At 40.6% G+C, this 18,644-nt stretch overlaps 2 long non-coding RNA genes across 4 annotated transcripts in view; one reads left to right on the top strand and one right to left on the bottom strand.

Annotated features, from left to right (window-relative positions):
* The window catches only part of LOC109443351 (protein LRATD2), a 530,125-nt gene that overhangs the window by 314,107 nt on the left and 197,374 nt on the right, over positions 1 to 18,644 (top strand). The window lies entirely within an intron of this gene.
* LOC141567888 (uncharacterized) lies at positions 10,832 to 17,976 on the bottom strand. The gene is made up of 6 exons (XR_012490868.1): positions 16,861 to 17,976; positions 16,289 to 16,399; positions 15,615 to 15,695; positions 12,215 to 12,287; positions 11,326 to 11,402; positions 10,832 to 11,105 (listed from the first exon to the last, which is right to left on the bottom strand). It is a non-coding gene; the product is annotated as an uncharacterized LOC141567888 (long non-coding RNA).

The following is an 18,644-nucleotide window of genomic DNA, read 5'->3' on the forward strand; positions in this document are numbered from 1 at the left end:
GGGCCCAGGATGTGGAGCCAGAGGGCTTGGTCATGCCCCGAAACCCTTTGCTGCTAGAGACAATGCAAGGAAAACCCCTTGAAGCATTGAAGGGGAAACAACCTCGATTACCCCCTACTATAAAACCCTATACCGCTCTTTGCTCGGGGAGGTTATGGTCTTTTCTAGCCTGACCTCCCACAGCACAAATACGCCAAATAAATTCTAATAGGCCAATCTTGGTCTCCCGTGACACATTCCTCCAGCCATGCCTAACAAGGCTGTCTTCCCTGAGAATGATTCTCAGAGCAACTGCTCTAGATTGACCAGCCATCCAGGGTGCAGCCTCTTTTTTCTCTTTTATTTGTAACCCAAGCTCCACACTCTCTGCTTCCACCTGGAAGTAGCCATCTAGATGGGGATATATGGTCAACCGCCAACCTGTTCTGTGGGCAAAACCAATGAGTGACTTTGTTGTCATTGGGTTGATTCCTATTCCGGGTATAGGTCACTCCCAGGTTTGCAGTTGTTTTGCTGCCAACCTCAATTTTGTTATCAGACCTCCTGTAGTGGCTTTAGAAGTGATTTCTGTCTTCAATTCTATGTTCTCTATGTCTTTCAGGGATTTCTCACAGCTCCTGGTCCATGCAATGACTCTTTTATGTGCACCACGTTTATGGATTTAGTACTATGTATTTATGTATGTACGTATGTATGTATGTACGTACATATGTATTTATATCTCGTTTTTGTCATTTTGCATTTGGAGCAGGAGTGGGAAGCTGTGGCATATTTCAAACTGCCATCCTAAACTATAAATTGAATATATGCTCTCCAAAGGCTCAAGAATCCACAAGCATCACCAACAGGCCTTGATAGTTACCCCACTATTTGCTTTTGCCCTCAACAAATTGGGCAGTTTAAACCATGGCTGTCTTTACAGCTACTCCGTGGTGATTCCTGATCTGCAACCATGTGAAGAGAAACAAAAATAAAGCTGTAGTCTCTCATTCCTAGTGGAAACACTAAGTCAAAAGTTAAAGGAGCAGCTGTACTCTCCACAGTGAGGAGCTGATCAGACTGTTTACTGGGAGAGACTCATGGGAACCCAAGATTTCATCCAATACCGGATTTGCTAATGTTTTCAAGGATACAAGTAATCACAAAACACAGGCAAAGCAGGGAGAGGCCCAGGCCCTTTCTTCCCACATCAGATGAGCTCTGGTCCAGATGAAGAGATGGGTGTGTAAGTAAGAGGTGTGAGCACCTCACTAACTCCTGAAACTTCTCCATTTTCTACTCCGAGAGTTACCTAGCTTATCCAACAGGGAAGCACGGCTCATAAATCCATACATTCCAGATTTGTTTGCTATAAACAATACTAGACAACCAGGCACAATCTGCTAAAAGCATTCTTTAGATAAGAATTCTCCTGTTAGCAAAAACCATTGAGTTTGATTGGCAGGAGGTCTAGCATTAGTATGTTGAAAGGAGATTAGACTGAGTCACAAGGCATCCCTCTTTCTGGGGAGTCTCTCCCCCTCACCTAGCCTCCACCACCACCCTCAGAAAAGAAGGAGTAAATGGAATGGAGACTTGCTGTTTAACTCTTTCCTTCCCAGCAAACAATCAACATAAAATCAATTTTATCTTTTAAGGGCCACTATTGCATTCAATTTGAATTTGGTAAACTATAATAAGAAACAGTACTTGTTGTTTTTCATTCTTTCCTCCAATTCTCTGAGAACTGAATTGAAAAAAACACAGAAATAAAGCAATTATGAGGATCAGTGTTAATATGTGTAGAACAAATTATTCTTTATTGTGTATTTTTAAAATACGTTTTGCAACGTTTCTAGTTGGTTGCCCCACCCCACTACACTATTAAATGTGTAAAATTCTGTTAGAATTTCACTCTTACAAATTAAGGTTACAGTGTTTAGTAAATAACACACCTACCTGGACAAAAACTGGTAATCCTCTAAGTCAGATGGAGAAAAGACTTTCCATTTTGTTTGTCAACTCCTGTTCTTCGATAGTGGCTACCTGGAACATTCTGTTGGTAATGAAACCAGAGGGTAACTGAGTCTGGGGCTCATGCTGCATCGACCGACATAGGACTTGGGCTATAGAATAAGCCTTTATTATCAGAGCACAGGTGGTCTGAGAAAGCAGCGGGTTAACACCTCCAAAATCTGCCTTAACCTTCTCAGACCAGCTTGGGTTATTTAAGGGAAAACTCAGGGCGTTCCTCCAGAGGCTACTTGAAGTTTCCAGGGGTCTGCATGGAGCCTTCCCTCTGGCAATGTGATTCTCTGGTGGAGTCAGCCACCCAGGAACAATGATGGGAGTATCCTGGAAAGAATGCTGGACCATAGAGATTGCGATCAATAAGCCTAAGGGTATTAATTGTAAAGTTCAGGGTAATTTTCTAAAACAGAGAACTGGGTGGAACAAGGGACATTCCAAGCTCATGCCATAGGGGGGTTATCTATCCTTAAGCTGCAGGTCAAGAAAAGGTGAGGCCGGGACCTTGCATGGCCCCTCTTAGGGACGTCCCAACCAGGACCTGCTTTAATAAGACAATAGGGGACTTTTTCCAAGTCCATTTGTTATTCTTTCAATCTTAGTTGTCCAATAAAGTCCTGTTCCCTTTCCCCAATAAAATCTTTTTAAAAAGAAGAAAAAAAAAAAGGACAGTAGGGGAGACCGCCATCCACTTTCCCAGTAGCATCCTTTTGCAGAAAAATAAGCCAGTGTATGCATTTATCAGCTCACAGCATGGACCTGCTGCCTGTTCTTCAGCCTAATCTTTAATCACCACGGGGAGGAAGGGGGTAAAAAAAAAAGTAGCGGTAGGATAAAACCTATTATGAGATCTTAGTAAATAAACTCTAGGGTGGACCCTTTTTAAAAGAATGATCTAATTTGTTTTTCTAAAACAGCGGTGATGTCTCGCTTTTATAATGGCTCTGGCCTTCCTCGAGCACTTTTCTCAGACATTTTAACACTAACGTCCTTGGCGCTGCTTCACTGCAGGTAACATGGTTTGTAAACCATATTCCTTTCCTAGAGCTCATTAAAAGCTCTCATTCCCCTAATGACTTCAAGAGGCTCAAGTTAGACTTATTACTGCACAAGGAGCAATAGATGCCTAAATGTCAGGTCTGTGTACGGGCGGAAAGGATTGTTGCTGGAGAGGCATTTGTCTTCTGTGGGACATGCTGACTGTAGCTAGTTAATTTTATTCTTCCTAATGGGAAGGAACCCTCCTGAATCCAAAAGTACTTAGTCCAACCAAGCTTCAGCATGGAGAATTGCACTCTGGGTCATGCAACTTCCCAGTGTGTTTTTCACGGAAGGAGTAATGACTGAGGTTGCCACAGAGACTTCCCCACAGACCAGAAGCTCCACCTGGGCAGGCACCTAACCTATGTCTTATTTATCCTTGCATTCTGGTGCTTGTTCCAGAGGCTGGCACACAGGTAGCTGTGCCAAAAAGTTCCGTCTGCTTTGACCTCACCTTTCTTTCCTTCATTCTGTATCATCTGTTTCTGTCTAATTGATGTTGGAACATTTTAGATTTAGCCACCTTAATGGTCCTCAAATTCAGCCCCTCTCAGCTCCACTCCGTCTCTCTGTGACGCTATGATCTGCATCCAGGCCACCCCTCAGTGGAAATCCCTCAGCTGAATTCTTGGGCAGCTTTCTAAGGAATGTCATCCTCCTCCATTCTCCACATGCCCAAATGGAAGTGAACTTGGCTACCTTCGTGCTTACAACACTTCCGTGACTCCCTTTTGCTCATCTCTTACCATAGGAAACAATAAATCTAAGCTCCTCGGCAAGCCCTCAAAGCTCTTGGTAATCTGGTCCCTCAATATTTTCTAGTCTCGTTTCTTACTATAGTTTCTTCAAACTATGGTTCAGCCAAACCAGACTCTTTGTTCCCAGAATACTTCATGCATTTTCCTTCATCATGTCTTAGTGCAGGATTCATTTTTTTCCTGAGCCTGGAATATTCTTCCCGTTATCTCGGCTTGTTGAAAATCTACTCTTCCTTTATGGCCCAATGAAAATGCTTCCAACATTCCCAAATTCTTTTCTGCACCTTTCCTGTTTAAAATAATTGCTCCTTTCTTGTGTTCCCATTTTCCGCCCTGTTTATTCTATTGAAGCTTGAGAGAAAGGCAGCAGAACGTACGGGTGAAAAACCCAATCTGAAGGCTACGACGTACTGGGTTTGAACCCAAGTCTGCCACTTACTGGCCTTGTGCCCTCTAGCAAGTTACTTTATCTCTCTTTCTCAGTTTTGTCATCTGTAAAATGGGAATCAGAGCAATATCACATGGTAGCGTCACTGTGATACATTAAATGACTTCACTATCACATGAGAGTGTTCTGTAAGCATTTCTTCAATTGCAAAATAAATAGCAGGTGAGACATGGAAGAGCGTTAATGTCTCAACACTGATTAGTGTTTCACAAAGATTGGCCAGCGGCATCAGCCTCTCCTGGGAACTTGTTAGAAATGAAAATGATCAGCTCTCACCACCGACCAACTGAATCAGAAATTCTGAGCCTGGACCCAACACTGTATGTTTTAACCAACTCTCTGGTCAATGCTGACGCCTGATCAAGTTTGAGAATCACTCTACCTGTAAGAGGACTTTCAGTTCTCACCGCCTATGGATTGATGACCATTCTGTTCACAGCCAATGAAGAGTAGAATATCTCACTGAGAACAATTCTAACAGGCTGGAGACGACAGTATGGAATTAGTTCAGGAAGCTGGAAGTGAAAAGAGAAGTAAAGGATCAATTTGCAGGAGGCAGCAAAAGATGCAAGAGGGAAAAATGTTACAAAAAAAAAAAAAAAAGCCAAAATGTTTCCTTCTAGTTCTGCCTTCTCTCATAGAACCAGGAAGCTTCACATGGGTTATTGTTCTAAAGATTCATTCATAACTTTTTTTAAAGAAATATTTCCGCATTCTATTTCTATATTCTACATACCGTATATTTCTACATATAAGAAATTTTAAATTATCAAAAACATTTTAACAAAACCCTTTTTCCTTCTCTTTTAGCAATGAGGGAATTGTGTTTGATGGGAAAGAATAGTGGGAAAATGTACTGAAAAATACAACCCAATTTAACGTTTATCTCCCAATATAAATATGTTTGGAAAACTAAAATAAGACACAAGGTGGTCTGAATGTAGCACAGAAAGTGACAGAGTTCTTTGTAAGATTGAGGTCATACAGCAGAAACCAATTGTCAAAACGGAAAGCATTATGAAGTATTTTAGACATGTGAAAAGGTAGAGAATAACAAAATAAGTATCTGTGCACCCAACACCCAGCTTAAGAAGTAAATAATTACATATACCTAAAATCGATTTTTAAAGGGTTCAAAAGAATCCATGCATTTAAAATGCTGTCTGGCTGTTAAAATTTTAATAAAGAAAGCACAGGGCTTACCACAATAAATATCCACTCTTCTGTTCCATTTCTCGCAAAATGTGTACACAAGCTCTCTGGCAGTGGAATTTCCAGACAGAAAGATGTATTTGTGCGTAGGTTTGGGGAATGGTGAAATTATTACAAGTTAATTAAACAATTACTGCTGTTGTACTTTCCAGAAGTCGTGTATTCTTATGGGAGACTTATTTTCCCCTTTTATAAGTTAAGATTTTGTCCTGAAAATGCTTTGGAAAGCTCCCCGGGATAATTCCACTATCCAAGTACTGTACTAGAGAGATTCTGAGGGTGGAGAATGAATGATAATTAACTCTACTGATTGTGAAGCTTTTGTAATCTCTTTTCGTTCAAGCATGGTTGGAAAATACATCCATGAGAACCTGTAGAGGAAGTAGCCAACCGTGTAAAATCAACTAAGTCTACTTTCTGTGTGCTCGTCTCTTGATTTCCCTGCAACTCAGGGTTAACAAGTTAAATAAAAAGGACATAAAAGAACATAATAATCATAGTTACTACTATTATTGACCAGCTTTCAGGTAAGAGTCATCAAGTGAAGTACAAGTATTAATTTTTTTAATCTTTATGATGACTCGGGCGGCAGGTATTGTCATCCACTCTTTCCAGCTAAGGAAATCAATCATAAGAGAGGTTGAGTAACTTATCCAGGGTCATAGAGTTGGACAAGGGCAGTACTGGGGTTCACATGCATGTTCTTAAGCTCTGTGCTATGCCTTGTACCACTCAGAGTATATTGTCAAAGACTGGGGATCCCCAGCCATCTAAGGAGTAGTTGACTGACAGATGGCTCACCTAGTGCAGTCTCTTCCTTTTACAGGTGAGGAAACTGAGGCTCCACAAGGTTGCAGAGGCTAGAATTCAGGATCCCTGAATCTCAGTTCATGTCACGTCCTGCATGACAAGAGCAGTGGGAAGCGAGAAGGGCGGTGAAAGGCAGTAGACAAGAGTAGAGTGCCAGTGGGGCCAAGGGACTGAAGCCTCAAGGACTGAGCGCGGAATCGGGCCAACACATGGCTTTTATTAATAATCATGCAAGGAAGTAAAGCTTGTTTTCTCCATGGTCCACAAATCACGTGCCTGACTGGCTGTTCTTCCGAAAGCCCCCATTGTGCTCCAACACGTACTGTGCCTTCACACACACGCACAACCCCAGGGGATGGAGTCACTGTACTGAAACCATCAGATTAGAGAGCCTGACCGATATCATTCCATCGGTTCCCAGCTTTCCAGACACTTCCTTGTGATATCACGGGGAAGGCGCGGGGAACAGGTGGTTCGGCAGCTGTAAGGCAGCAAGTTCAGAACGGTGCCATGTCCCCCTTTTCACATGTCCAAAATGGAATGGCTCTTCTTTGCCTCTAAAACCTGTTTCCCCAACCGTATTCTAGCTCACGTGAGCAGTGCCACAATCTGTGCCAGGCATCTCATGCTGGCTACACTGTAGAATCACCTGGGAAAGATTAAAAAAAAAAAAAAAAAGCCAACACTAGAGTATCACTCAAGAGATTTTTATATATTTCGTCCTGGAAAGGGACCAGGCCTCCACACCACCTCCATTTGAATGTACTATAAGGTTCTCAAAATGTCCAGGTACACAACAGCTTTTGTCATCTCTATCACCTCGACCTTCAGTCTGAATCTTCTGCGTCTCATAAATGGCAACAGCAAGTTGCTCAGGCCAGAAACCTGGCCTTCATCCTTCATTCCTCTCTTTCTCTTCCATCTACTGCCAATCCATCAGCTGTGTCAGGTACTGGGTAAATGTTAGATGCATGAAGAAATGCAGACATTTATTGTAGGTCTTCATTTGGAAGGGTGAACATGTTTAAATTATATACTGCGTGTGTGTGTGTGTGTGTGTGTGTGTGTGTGTGTGTGTCCCTGTCCCTTCAGGACTGCTTCCTCTGTCATTCCCACATGTCTGGGAGTCACACAGCTCCCTCCCAGTGGGTTGAACTCCAGGCTCTGCAAAGAGAACCCCAATGCTCTGAGTGACGCCAATGTGAAAAGGCACGGGCTGCTTTTGAGTGCTTACGTTTGTCAGCTTTATTCTTCCCACCCACCTCCTGCCTTTTTCATCACTGACATATGCACAGGTAATCTGTGTGGCCCAGAGGAGAATTCTCTGCTCCGGGAGGAGCCAACAGAGAAATGTTCTTGAAAACAATACTCTCCAGCACTTTTTCAGTCAAGCAAGCCATAAATGGCTGCCGAGATTGATTAAACAGACAAGTCAAGCAGAGGCCTCTAATTAGTCATGAGTGCTATCTATCTGGTTGACACGGCCACAAAAGGACAGCCCCTCTCTGCTCACTCACAGTGGGGTGACTAGACCCCCAAATCTTAGGCAGTGACCACCCACATTAGGAAAGCGTCATTGGCAGCTTTAAAAGTCAGAAGTCCATGGGACCGGCCTGGTGGCTCAGGCAGTTAGAGCACCATGCTCCTAACTCCGAAGGCTGCTGGTTCAATTCCCGCATGGGCCAGTGGGCTCTCAACCACAAGGTTGCCGGTTTGACTCCCACAAGGGATGGTGGACTATGCCCCCTGCAACTAGCAACGGCAACTGGACCTGGAGCTGAGCTGCGCTCTCCACAACTAAGATTGAAAGGACAACAACTTGACTTGGAAAAAAGTCCTGGAAGTACACACTGTTCCCCAATAAAGTCCTGTTCCCCTTCCCAATTTAAAAAAAAAAAAGTTAGAAATCCAAAATAGGAGATTTTTTTCTTTCTGATGATCATAAGGTCACAGGTACAGTGTTTCAAAGTTTGGATTTTGTATTTTTGTCTGACAAAAAAAATTCTAAAACAGTGCTGTCAAATAGAAGTCAATATGAGCAACAGGGAATTTTGAGTTTTCTAGCAGCCACGTTAGAAATAGAACACATGAGCTTAGTTTTGATAGTATATTTTATGTGTCCTAACATATCAAAAATTATCATTTCCACATGTAATCAACATAAAAGGTTATTAATGAAATAGTATTTGACATTCTTTCTTCACACTAAGCCTTCAAAGTCCAGTGTGTACCTTACGCTTACAGCACATCTGTTTGGATGTTAAACGTTCAGCAGTGTAAATGAAATGTAGTCCAACCAAAACAATAGTTCTACTTAATGGAAACTATTGTAAATTTTAACTAAAATTAAATAAAATTAGAAATGTAGTACCTTGGCTACACTGTCCACATTTCAAGAGCTTAAAGCCACAGGTGGCTTGTAGCCATCGTATTAGACACCATGTTTCTGGAGACTAGAATGTGGATTTTTGCTCTTTTTAAAGTAGTCACAAGACCTTGTAAAGTATCCAGTTCTCATCAAATGTTGTTGACTGGTTATGAGCTAATAAAATTAGAGCAAATCACTAAGAAACGAAAGATATAAAATTCGTAATAAGAAAGAAGGGCAAATTTGTTTTACATCTCATAAACTCAATTTTCTTATCTGTGAACGGAAATGATCAGTGCCTTGGCACCTCCCACAGCGTATCTGTGGATAAATGATTCCCATCAAGAAAGTTTCAGAACTGCCGCCTGCTAATTCATCTCTCTGGAGATGCGCAAAGCAGATTAGCATCATCTTTTTCATTCATGAGTCAGATACACAAACAATCCTTGTTTCATACGCTGCTCTCATCTTGGGCCTATAACTATCTATCTTCCTTTCTCTTTCTCCTTTTTAAACAATAAGAAAGTATAAGCCTACCACCCAATCCAATATCCAGAACTTTTATGGTAGCTTGCATCCCTCCGCTAAAACAGTCATCATCCCAAATTTGTGCTCATTATTTCCTTGCTTTCACTTGATATAGTTTTATATCACATACATGTATTAATAAAATGTGATATATAATTTATTATATACACGTATAGTCATGGTAGAGTGAGTTATCATGGTACTAGGTTGGTGCAAAAGCAATTGAGGTTTTTGCAATTATTTTTAACCTTTTAAACCAAAATTACTTTTGCAGTGATCTAATATATAAAATCTTGAAACGTGCTAAGCATTGAGTCATTCAAAAATCTGCCAGATATCCCCTTACTTAATTCCTGTTCAAGCCTTTATCATCTCCAAATAGACTATTTTATTATTCTTCCTAATACATTTTGCCTTTAATCTTTTCTCTCTTTAGTTCATCTTTCACACGCCGTCAGAGTCATCTTTCTAAAATGCTAACTGACCATATAATCTCCTGTTATTAACACCTTTCAGAGATGCCCCAAGCGCTAAAAAATAAAATCCAGAATCCTTACATATAAATATTGTGGTAGATTGTTTAATGTCCAGAACTACTCCTATTTCACTAAGACATGGCTGTATTTCAATGTCACTTTGACATTCCCTCCATCCAGCTGTGGAGTATGAGTCTCCATCCTCTTAACCTAGGCTAGCCTGTAACTTGCTTTGGCCAATGGAATATAGCAGAAATGACATAACACAACTTTTGGGGTCTGGCTTTAAGAGGCCTTGCATCTTCTGCTTTTGTTCTCCTGGAAAACTTTCCTGAGACAGCCATGAAAGGAAACTGAATTAGCCTACTGGAAGATGAGAGACCATGTAGCAAAAAACAGGAATATCAGCCACTAGCCAAATATGTGAGTGAGGTCATTTTGCACCTTCTAGTTCAGCTATATCTCTAGTTGAAAAAAATACATGAGTGAATTCAGGTGAAATCAGCATGGGAATCTCCCAACTGCCCACAAAATGATCAGAAATTTTTTAAATCATATTTTTTTAATTCACTAACTTTGGGGATGAACTGTTATACGATAGTAATAGATAACTGTAAGATCTTTGTTAAGACTTCTGAAATATTGAAGGTGGTGCATAGTAGACCCCCTCAGGCAGACAGAAAGCCTTCTAATGGTCCTCTGTATTCTCACAGGTAGCCAGAATTAGATGGAGATCTGACTCAAAAATAATCATGGATGTAGCTTTGGGACATGGAGTGTGTCTCATCAGATTCATAGAAAACCCATAAAATTTTTAAGAGAATCGTGTTGATGAAAATGCTGGCAACTTGAATTAAAAGGGATAAAGGTAATTCAAAATGGGCTCCTCAACTTCTTATGGTCAGAAGACAGGATTCCAAAGAGCTAAACATCTGCAAACATGGGTCATTTGCTTTCTTTTGTTTTTAACAGCTTTATTGACATCTAATTCACATACCATACAATTCACTCATTCAAATGTATAATGCAGTGATTTTCAGTATATCCACAAATTTGAAATCATCACCACAGTCAATTTTAGAAAATTAGAACATTTTTGTCACCTCAAGAAAAAAAATATATGATTGCTGTTACCTCCCATCCCTTGCCCACCCCTTATCCTTCCCAGCTGTAAGCATGGAGGATTTCTTAAGCTGTTTTCCAGGAACACAGAGCTTAGGTGACATTCAACATTCTCAGCCCCTCCTTTTTTTCTCAATATAAATGATATAACAGATTGCTAAACAACTAAGCAACAAGCATAAAACTCCTGAGTAAAATGAAATAGGATCTAATAGTCTTTCTAGGACTCTTATTGGTCTTGCTTCTGTAAAATTAGTTGAGCCATCTGTTGGAAGGTTATAGCACAGGTAAGTTGTTTTAGAATCTTGAAGTCGAGACATCTTAAACAGGGATGCCTGAAATGAAAAAGAGAAATATTAATATAAAAGTTTGAATTAAAACAAATAATCCAGAGTCACACACTGTGGGTCACAAATCTAGTGGGTATCAAGTGGTTGGTAGAAGAAAATTTTTAGATTAAGCAGCACTGCTATCAAAGGAAATGAAGACACCCAAATAAGAATGAGCAAAGACTATTAGCTTGCTATAGCAAGGGAATCAGTCTCAGTCACTTACATTTGGCAGTTTGAAGCAAACAGAACCAGGCATTTTGGTCACAAACGAAGTAGTACTCAGTAGGGATACATGGAGATCTAGGAAAAAAGGAGTTAATTGTGACATGAGGTCAGAACCCAGGCCTTACATCAGTTGTATTACATATTTGGACCTTGATTAGTCTCTTCCTGACGGCAAATATTTGGTCCATTGCCCTAAGAAGGTCATGGAAATAAAATTTAGAATTGCACAGGGTTTGATCAATAGATTGTAATATTTTTCTTTCCCCTGGAGAGATGGACACTAGTAAAGTAATTTACCAGTTGATTTGTTTAATATCATGTATCCATGTAGGTGCAAGTAAAAATGCCATCAGCTGTATTTCCTTATGGATTTATTTGATGAGAATGGAATTGCCCAGAGGTTTTATAATGAGATCCAATGATGGATAGCATATCCAGCGGTCAGTAAGACTGAGTGCTATTTGAGTGGCTATTTGAGATAATCTTAGAATATCATTAAAATAAGTATTCTCTGACCTAACAATATAAGGACGGGAAAAAGAGCTATTATGTGTGGACGACAACCAAGGGTCTATAGAAAATAAGAAGAATGGTTATTAGCAGATAGATTTTTTTTAAAAAAAGAATCAGACAGAGATCCTGCTCCATCATCTTGGGCAGAAGCTGTCCATTGTCTAAAACCATCTGCTTGTTCCAAGGATTTTTGGTCAACTGTCTCTTTCCAGGAATCAGCTGTGTCTACAATGTCTCTGAATAGCCTCGATTTGAAAACCCCTATTTGAGTAGCCTTCCAATTGAATGGAATTCTGAATTACTTCTTCAGTTGTTGAACATGAACCCAAGCATTGACTCTGGCATCTCACTACTGTATTTGTTGTTAACAGTACCTGATAAGGTCCCTGCTGATGAAATCAAGAGCAGCAGTTTTCCTTTGATGTCTCTTCCAATAGATGAAATAATCTGGTTGAAGATCATGAAGAGATGGTTTAGCAAAATGTCTTGAAAGGATACCCTACGCCCATTGGTGAAAGAACTGGGTATAGTATTAGAGTCTCTTGCAATATTTTGCCATGTCACCATGAATCAGGACAGACTCTAATATTGGAGTAAAATTCCCGACTGCATGGACCTTCTGGTCCCAATTCAGAAAGGGATAACCAATGCGTCCCTGAGGGAATGGCCACAAGACGCCTGAAGAACTAGTGAGTGTAACTTTGGCCAATTGGACTCAAGGGTTTCAGAAAGTTTTGCCAATTTTAATTTAAGGATTACCATTAGTCTTTTCAACCTTTTCAAAAGATTATAAGTAATAAGGACAGTACAGTTTTTGAGTAAGAACTAATGTCTTACAGGATTCTGTTATAATGGTTTCAGTTAGGTGTGTACATCAATCACTTGATGTAATAGTTGAAAACACAAAATCAAGCAGCTTTTCAGCGCGGAAATGCTTAACCCCACCCTGAAAATAGATACACAATAATTCAACTATATGCAAATCCCACAGAGGTTGGAAGCTGGATAAAATCCTTCTGAACCTGTTCAACGTGTAATTGATGCTTTGAGTCTTGGCCATGCCCCACCTTTACAGTTTTTCCAGGACTAATGTGTTGACAGGTGATACATGACCTGAAAATAGTCTCAACTGTCTTTTTAAAACTTTTCTCACCAATGTTGATTTAAAATAACAATCAATGTATCCCCTGAGGAGCAGTTTTCATTGAGAAATTTAGTTAAGATCCATTTGAAATGATGTGGTATCACCAAGCAGTCAGATATTATCGGAGGGAAGGATACAACCAGATTCTTTCCATTCTTCCCTTTCAAACTCAGAGGCTAAATGCTGATTTTTAAATAACCTCTTTGAATCCCTCCCGAGATTTATCCTTTGAGGGTTTAGATAGGAACATAAGCTGGGCTAAAGCAGCTTATTTAGCATAATGATCTGCTAGAGCATTTCCTTTAGCTTTTTATTATCTCTCTTTACATGGACCTCAATCTTTGTAATAGCCCTCTCTCTGGGAAGTAGAAATACATGTAAAATTTCCCCTAAGTTTTTGTCCATTTTCAGGAGGATCCTCTCAGCAACGAGAACCCACTTTGTTAGGACAGCATCCCAAAGTCATGCAGCACTCCAAAAGCATATCTGCTATCTGGATACATGTTTACTCTCTGATCTTTAGCTAGTTGAAAAGCTCCAGTAAGATGATTTTACGTCAAGTAGAGGCACACTGAAAAGAGCAAGCAAAGACCCACTACAGTAAGGGAAGTGGTTTTAGGCAGAATAGATGACAGGATAGTGTTTGAGTTAGGTACTATGGAGAAACAGAAGCAAAGAATTTTGTTCTGTTCCCATCCCAGTGTTGAAATGTTTAGTCCACTAAGTATCAAGTGTGGTGTCAAGATCTTTATGGGGGTATGTATTAAATATTATGGAGAAGGCCAAGGTGCAGCCAGAGCTGACATAACTTGACTGTGAACAGGAGTCCTCTGGAATTTCAAGAACTAGTTCCTCTGATGTACACTTAACATTACAAACACACTTGCAAAGTAAATATGTCCTGATTAAATTTGCAAGATGCCATCACAGAGCAGGGAGGAATGTTGTTTTCAGTCAAGGACATCAGGGTGACAGTTAAGGGCCGGGAGATAGGAAAACAAAAAAATCTATGGATTATTTAAAATACCTACAACCTGTGTGGTATGTTTACTCTGAGGAAGAGGTTGAGCAATGGTGACAGGATTTAATGTAGAAAGAGTGGCACCCATATCTATGAGGAATTAATGACCACCTGTATTTATAATTCACCTCGTATGTTTAGAAGCAAGGAAGAATATTGGGGGTATTTTCCTTCCTCAGAGCACCATCATTGATCCAAATTGAGGGATTGTTATTTTGTTTGTTTGTTTTGGTCTTGGGTTTTTTGTTTGTTTGCTTGTTTGTTGTTTTGGGGTGTTTTTTTGGGGGGGCGATGGTGAGATGGGAAATTTTTTTTTTACTGTCCCTTTTTTCAATATATACAAGTTTCCTTATCAATGGGTAGTTGATTAGGAAGTAGTCTACTTTGCTGTTTGATCTTTAGAGTCACACATTTATTTTGAGTCTGTCTCATTTTTATTCTAAAGCCATTTCAAAATGTTATGCCAGGTTGTTTTTGTTCAGATAAAGGGGTTATTTCCTGTTCTAATATCTTTCTTTGAATTATGTGCCCAATTTCAGGTTTAGCGCCATTGACAAAATGAGATAAAGAGGCTACATTAGCATTCTTTTTTAACTCACAAATGTTTTTGAAAGATATTTTCTAGTCTATCCTAAAAATATTCTAAAGTTTGCTCTTTTTGCATGATTGAATTATGGTCCAATCGATTTTTAATAGAAACATTTCAGTTATGGTGTTTAGGATACTTTGCCCTATTTTTCAAGCCACTTTTTGACTCTCAAGCTTCTTGTAAAAAAAGAATCCTCTAAGGCCCTTTTGGGGTAAGTCCAATCAGCTTTTGCCAATAGAATTTAGCATCTGATATTCCAACCAACATGTATAGAAGTTGATATACATCAAGTAACTCTGGGTCATATGCAAGAAAAGAATTCTAAATTATCTTACGAATATTTGTTGGTCTTGTCTAGGTTTACAGAAATCTTTTTTGGGGGGGGCACAGCCCACCAACCCTTGTGGGAGTTGAACTGGCAGCCTTGTGGTTGAGAGCCCACTGGCCCATGTGGGAATCGACATTAGGAGCATGGAGCTCCAACGACCCGAGCCACCGGGCCGACCCTGGAGAAGTCTTTACAGCTCTTAAATCAGCTCAAGTCCAAGGTTTACATTCTACAGTTCCCTGCATGCCTAGCACATGGAAAGGAGGAATTTTTAGAGGCAACCAGCATTTGGGGTTTTAGAAAAGTTGGGAAAAGATAAGAGATCTGGGCAAGGGAAAGAAGAGAGAAGGGTTGTCAGAGATGTGGAAGGAAAGAGGTCAGATCTGAAGGATAAGAGGGAAGAGGGGAGCAGGATCAGGAAGCAGCTGGAGGACAAAGAATATTTGCCTGGTAAATTCGTTGGTTGTTGCTTCAGTTTGTGAAATTGCTCATAGTTTGGTCTTTTAGTGGAACACTTTTTGTTTGGGTTTTTTTCAGAATGATGTTTGGAGGTCTCTGCATACCAATCAAAATATGCTGCCTGTTTGGACTGAGAAATCGTATTCCTCTTCTTTTCTAAGGAGACTTTCACATGAACAATTTTGTGAAAGTCAGATGTTCCCCAGAGTGGCCACTGAAGACCTAAATCATACCTGGGAGACTTATGTCATCGGGAAAGATAGATGCAAGAAGCCGGACTGTAATGAGAACACATACAGGAAGCAAGAATTTCCCTGGAAAAGAAGAAGATTTGAATTTAGCTGAACCTGTGAGAGCTGGCAATGGTTGGTAGAAATAAAATGCTTGTGTATCTCATATGTCAGGTCCCCAAATTGATGGTTGGCTGCCTCCAAACACAGACCCAGCAATGTGCACCCCAAGCAGGTGGAATACCAGAGAGAATGTTTTCTTTGAGAAACAAAAACAAACAAACAAAAAAACCCAACAACCTCTGAGGACAAAAACTGGAGACAGAAGGAGAACCTCATCCAGTTTTATTAGTGACCTGCCGTAAAGTTTGTCCAAATGGGCATTTCCCATAAAAACTGCAAAGTCACCAGTCTGTAGGCTGCCATGAACCACACGCTTAGAAGGTATCTGCCTGTGTTCTACCCTGTGATTCTCCTTCTTATGACAAATAACACTTCGAGACAGCACACCACAAAATGGTAACAAATGCAGCAAAAAGGGATGTAAAGAATTGCTTGATCCCACCCAGGATGCAAAACAAATGGGAACTGATAATAAAACCTGGGTGCCAAACTGAGAATAAATAACTGAGTAAGTCAACACAGAGAGTGGAGAGGGCAGACCTGTGCTGACTTACTGTGTCACTGTGGACTTGACAAGAGGCCAGCAGCAAGTCACAAGGGGTTCTACACCTGGGTGAAGACTACGTCCATGGTGATAGTCAGTGCAAACAGTGTCTTTGTGGAACCTTCAAGAAAACAGGAAATAAATGAGGGTCACTCAAATGAAAACAAGCAAATGGTATTTATGCAGAGCTTGCTAAAGCAAGAGTTGCCCCCATCACTTGAATTTGGCAGAAACACAAATGAATGTAGAATACTGGGAAAGTCTAAGTGTGAAGTCTTCAGGTGTGCCCTAGCTGGAGGCTATTGGCATGCAGAGTCTGCAAGCAGGTTAACTAGAAGTGGGCAAGTCTATAAGATTGGTTAGGAATGAATATGTGGCCTTCTATGGTCAGTCCTAAGTTAGAAGTGGGGACAAGATTGGGGAAGCTGGAAATTATTGACCAGGTCCTGATTTGGGGTTGATGTTGAACAGATTGTGGTTGGACTCTTAGACTGATCACTATAGAGGTTGTGTGTCAGAGTTTTATTTTGTATCTATGATCCAGCCATTGCCTGTTTGTATGTTCAGTCTTTCACTACTCACTGAGTTTTTTGAAGCTCAGATGTCGACTGCATTGCTGATGTTGTCCACAGCGTTGGTTGCTTCTCCAATCAGGGCGCGGATGACATCAGAATTTCACCAGATGGCTTAGTGATCACGACAGTGGCTTATCAAGGGAAAGAGCTATCAATGGTCAGCTGGGATGACAAGTCCTAGTTCTCAGCTTATAACAAGTCCTCAGGCTTGAGTTTGCAGTGACTCTTCAGATCCTGGAGGCAAGGACTAGCTGTAGAGAAACCTTAGAGTCCCAATAAAGATCTGGCAATCAGATTTTAGTTCTCATTGACTCCATGTCAAGAAAGGAGAAAAACTGAAAAGCTTAATTTGAGGCTATGTTTAGTAGATAGCCAGACATTGAAGGAAACTTGATGAACTGAATATCTGGTAAGGGTTGACAAGCTGCACGAGGTGAGACAATCCAGTCCAATTTAGAGGTAAATACCAAACTGATATTTCCATATGAAAGAGAAAGCCCAATTCCCAGACAAGACAAAGTTTGCTTATCTATCTAAATCACCTGAAATTTAGAAAGACGCACAAAATAGCTCAAAGACAATGAATAGGACCAGAATCTGACATCCAGAAGAGTGTGCTATAGTTTCCCATTGAAACACAAAATGTCTCTCGGGTCTGCCTTCCCCTTTGGATCCAAGACAATCTCAAAGAAAGGTTACTCTTGATCACAGAGAAGGCTGGTCTCACTACATGTGGCCTGGTCAGCTACATACATGCAGCAAGAATGACAATTTCCCACATAAGTCTTAGATCTGCTTCGCTGGAACTTTCATGAAGAATGTCAGATTGACCTTTGCGCAGTCTCTTGAGGGTAGGGGCCAAGCCAAGAATCCACCATCATTGTTCACCTGCAGTACCCACAGACTTGGTGGGAATGGCTCTCTTCCTGAGGTCCCCAAAATAGCCTAAGATTCCCGAGCCTGCCAGAAGGAAAGCGACCTTCCTTGCTCACCTGTAAGGCTGGGACCCTAGAAAGCCAGTTACCAGGCCAGTCTTCCCAAGACAGACTTTGTAAGCATTGGCCCATCAAGTCAACCTGAGTTCCTCAAAAGTGTCTGGTCATAGCTGATGAAATGAGCATCATTCTCAAATGCGACCTTGTAGGCAAAGCATAAGCAATGCTTCCAATTATGTCCTATTAACAAGGTGGACAGACTCTTATGAATCTGTGCACATAGCTAGGTTGCCATGAAAATAAGAACACTCAGCAAGAGTTTCTGAATTTTGGAAAGGTGAGTCAGGGTAGAAAAGATACGTGTTTCCTTTCTGTTTACAAGAGCACAGTCTACTAAATTGTTGTGAGTGACAGATAGCTTACTAGAAAGCGGTTCCTTAAATCCAGAAAATAGAACATTAACTCATCGGCACTCTTCCAAAGTCTATACTCATCCATCATCAGTTCACTCATTCCTACGCAGTCAAACCTGTCTGACTCTCTCTTGGATTAGCTGTCTCATGACTCCATCTCCTTCTCAGTTAAAGTTCTGCAAATCCTGACTTCCAAAGTCCATATTCATCCATCATCAGTCCATTCATTCCTGTGTAACTAATTCTTCTTCCTCTTGATCTTGGGTCAGTAGTGTCATGAACACATCCGCTTTTCCACTAGAGGTTTGGAACTTCTGACTTGGTCCGCTCGTGTGATTTCTTAGTTGTTTAAGCAATGCCATCAGAAGCTTGTACACAAGAGCACAGCAGAGTCCTTTTCTTTCAGGCTTTAAGACAGTTTTTCTGTGTTGAAGATGGAAGCC

Source organism: Rhinolophus sinicus, linkage group LG12 (assembly GCF_036562045.2).
Source record: "Rhinolophus sinicus isolate RSC01 linkage group LG12, ASM3656204v1, whole genome shotgun sequence".
In the NCBI taxonomy this organism is placed as follows: Eukaryota; Metazoa; Chordata; class Mammalia; order Chiroptera; family Rhinolophidae; genus Rhinolophus; species Rhinolophus sinicus.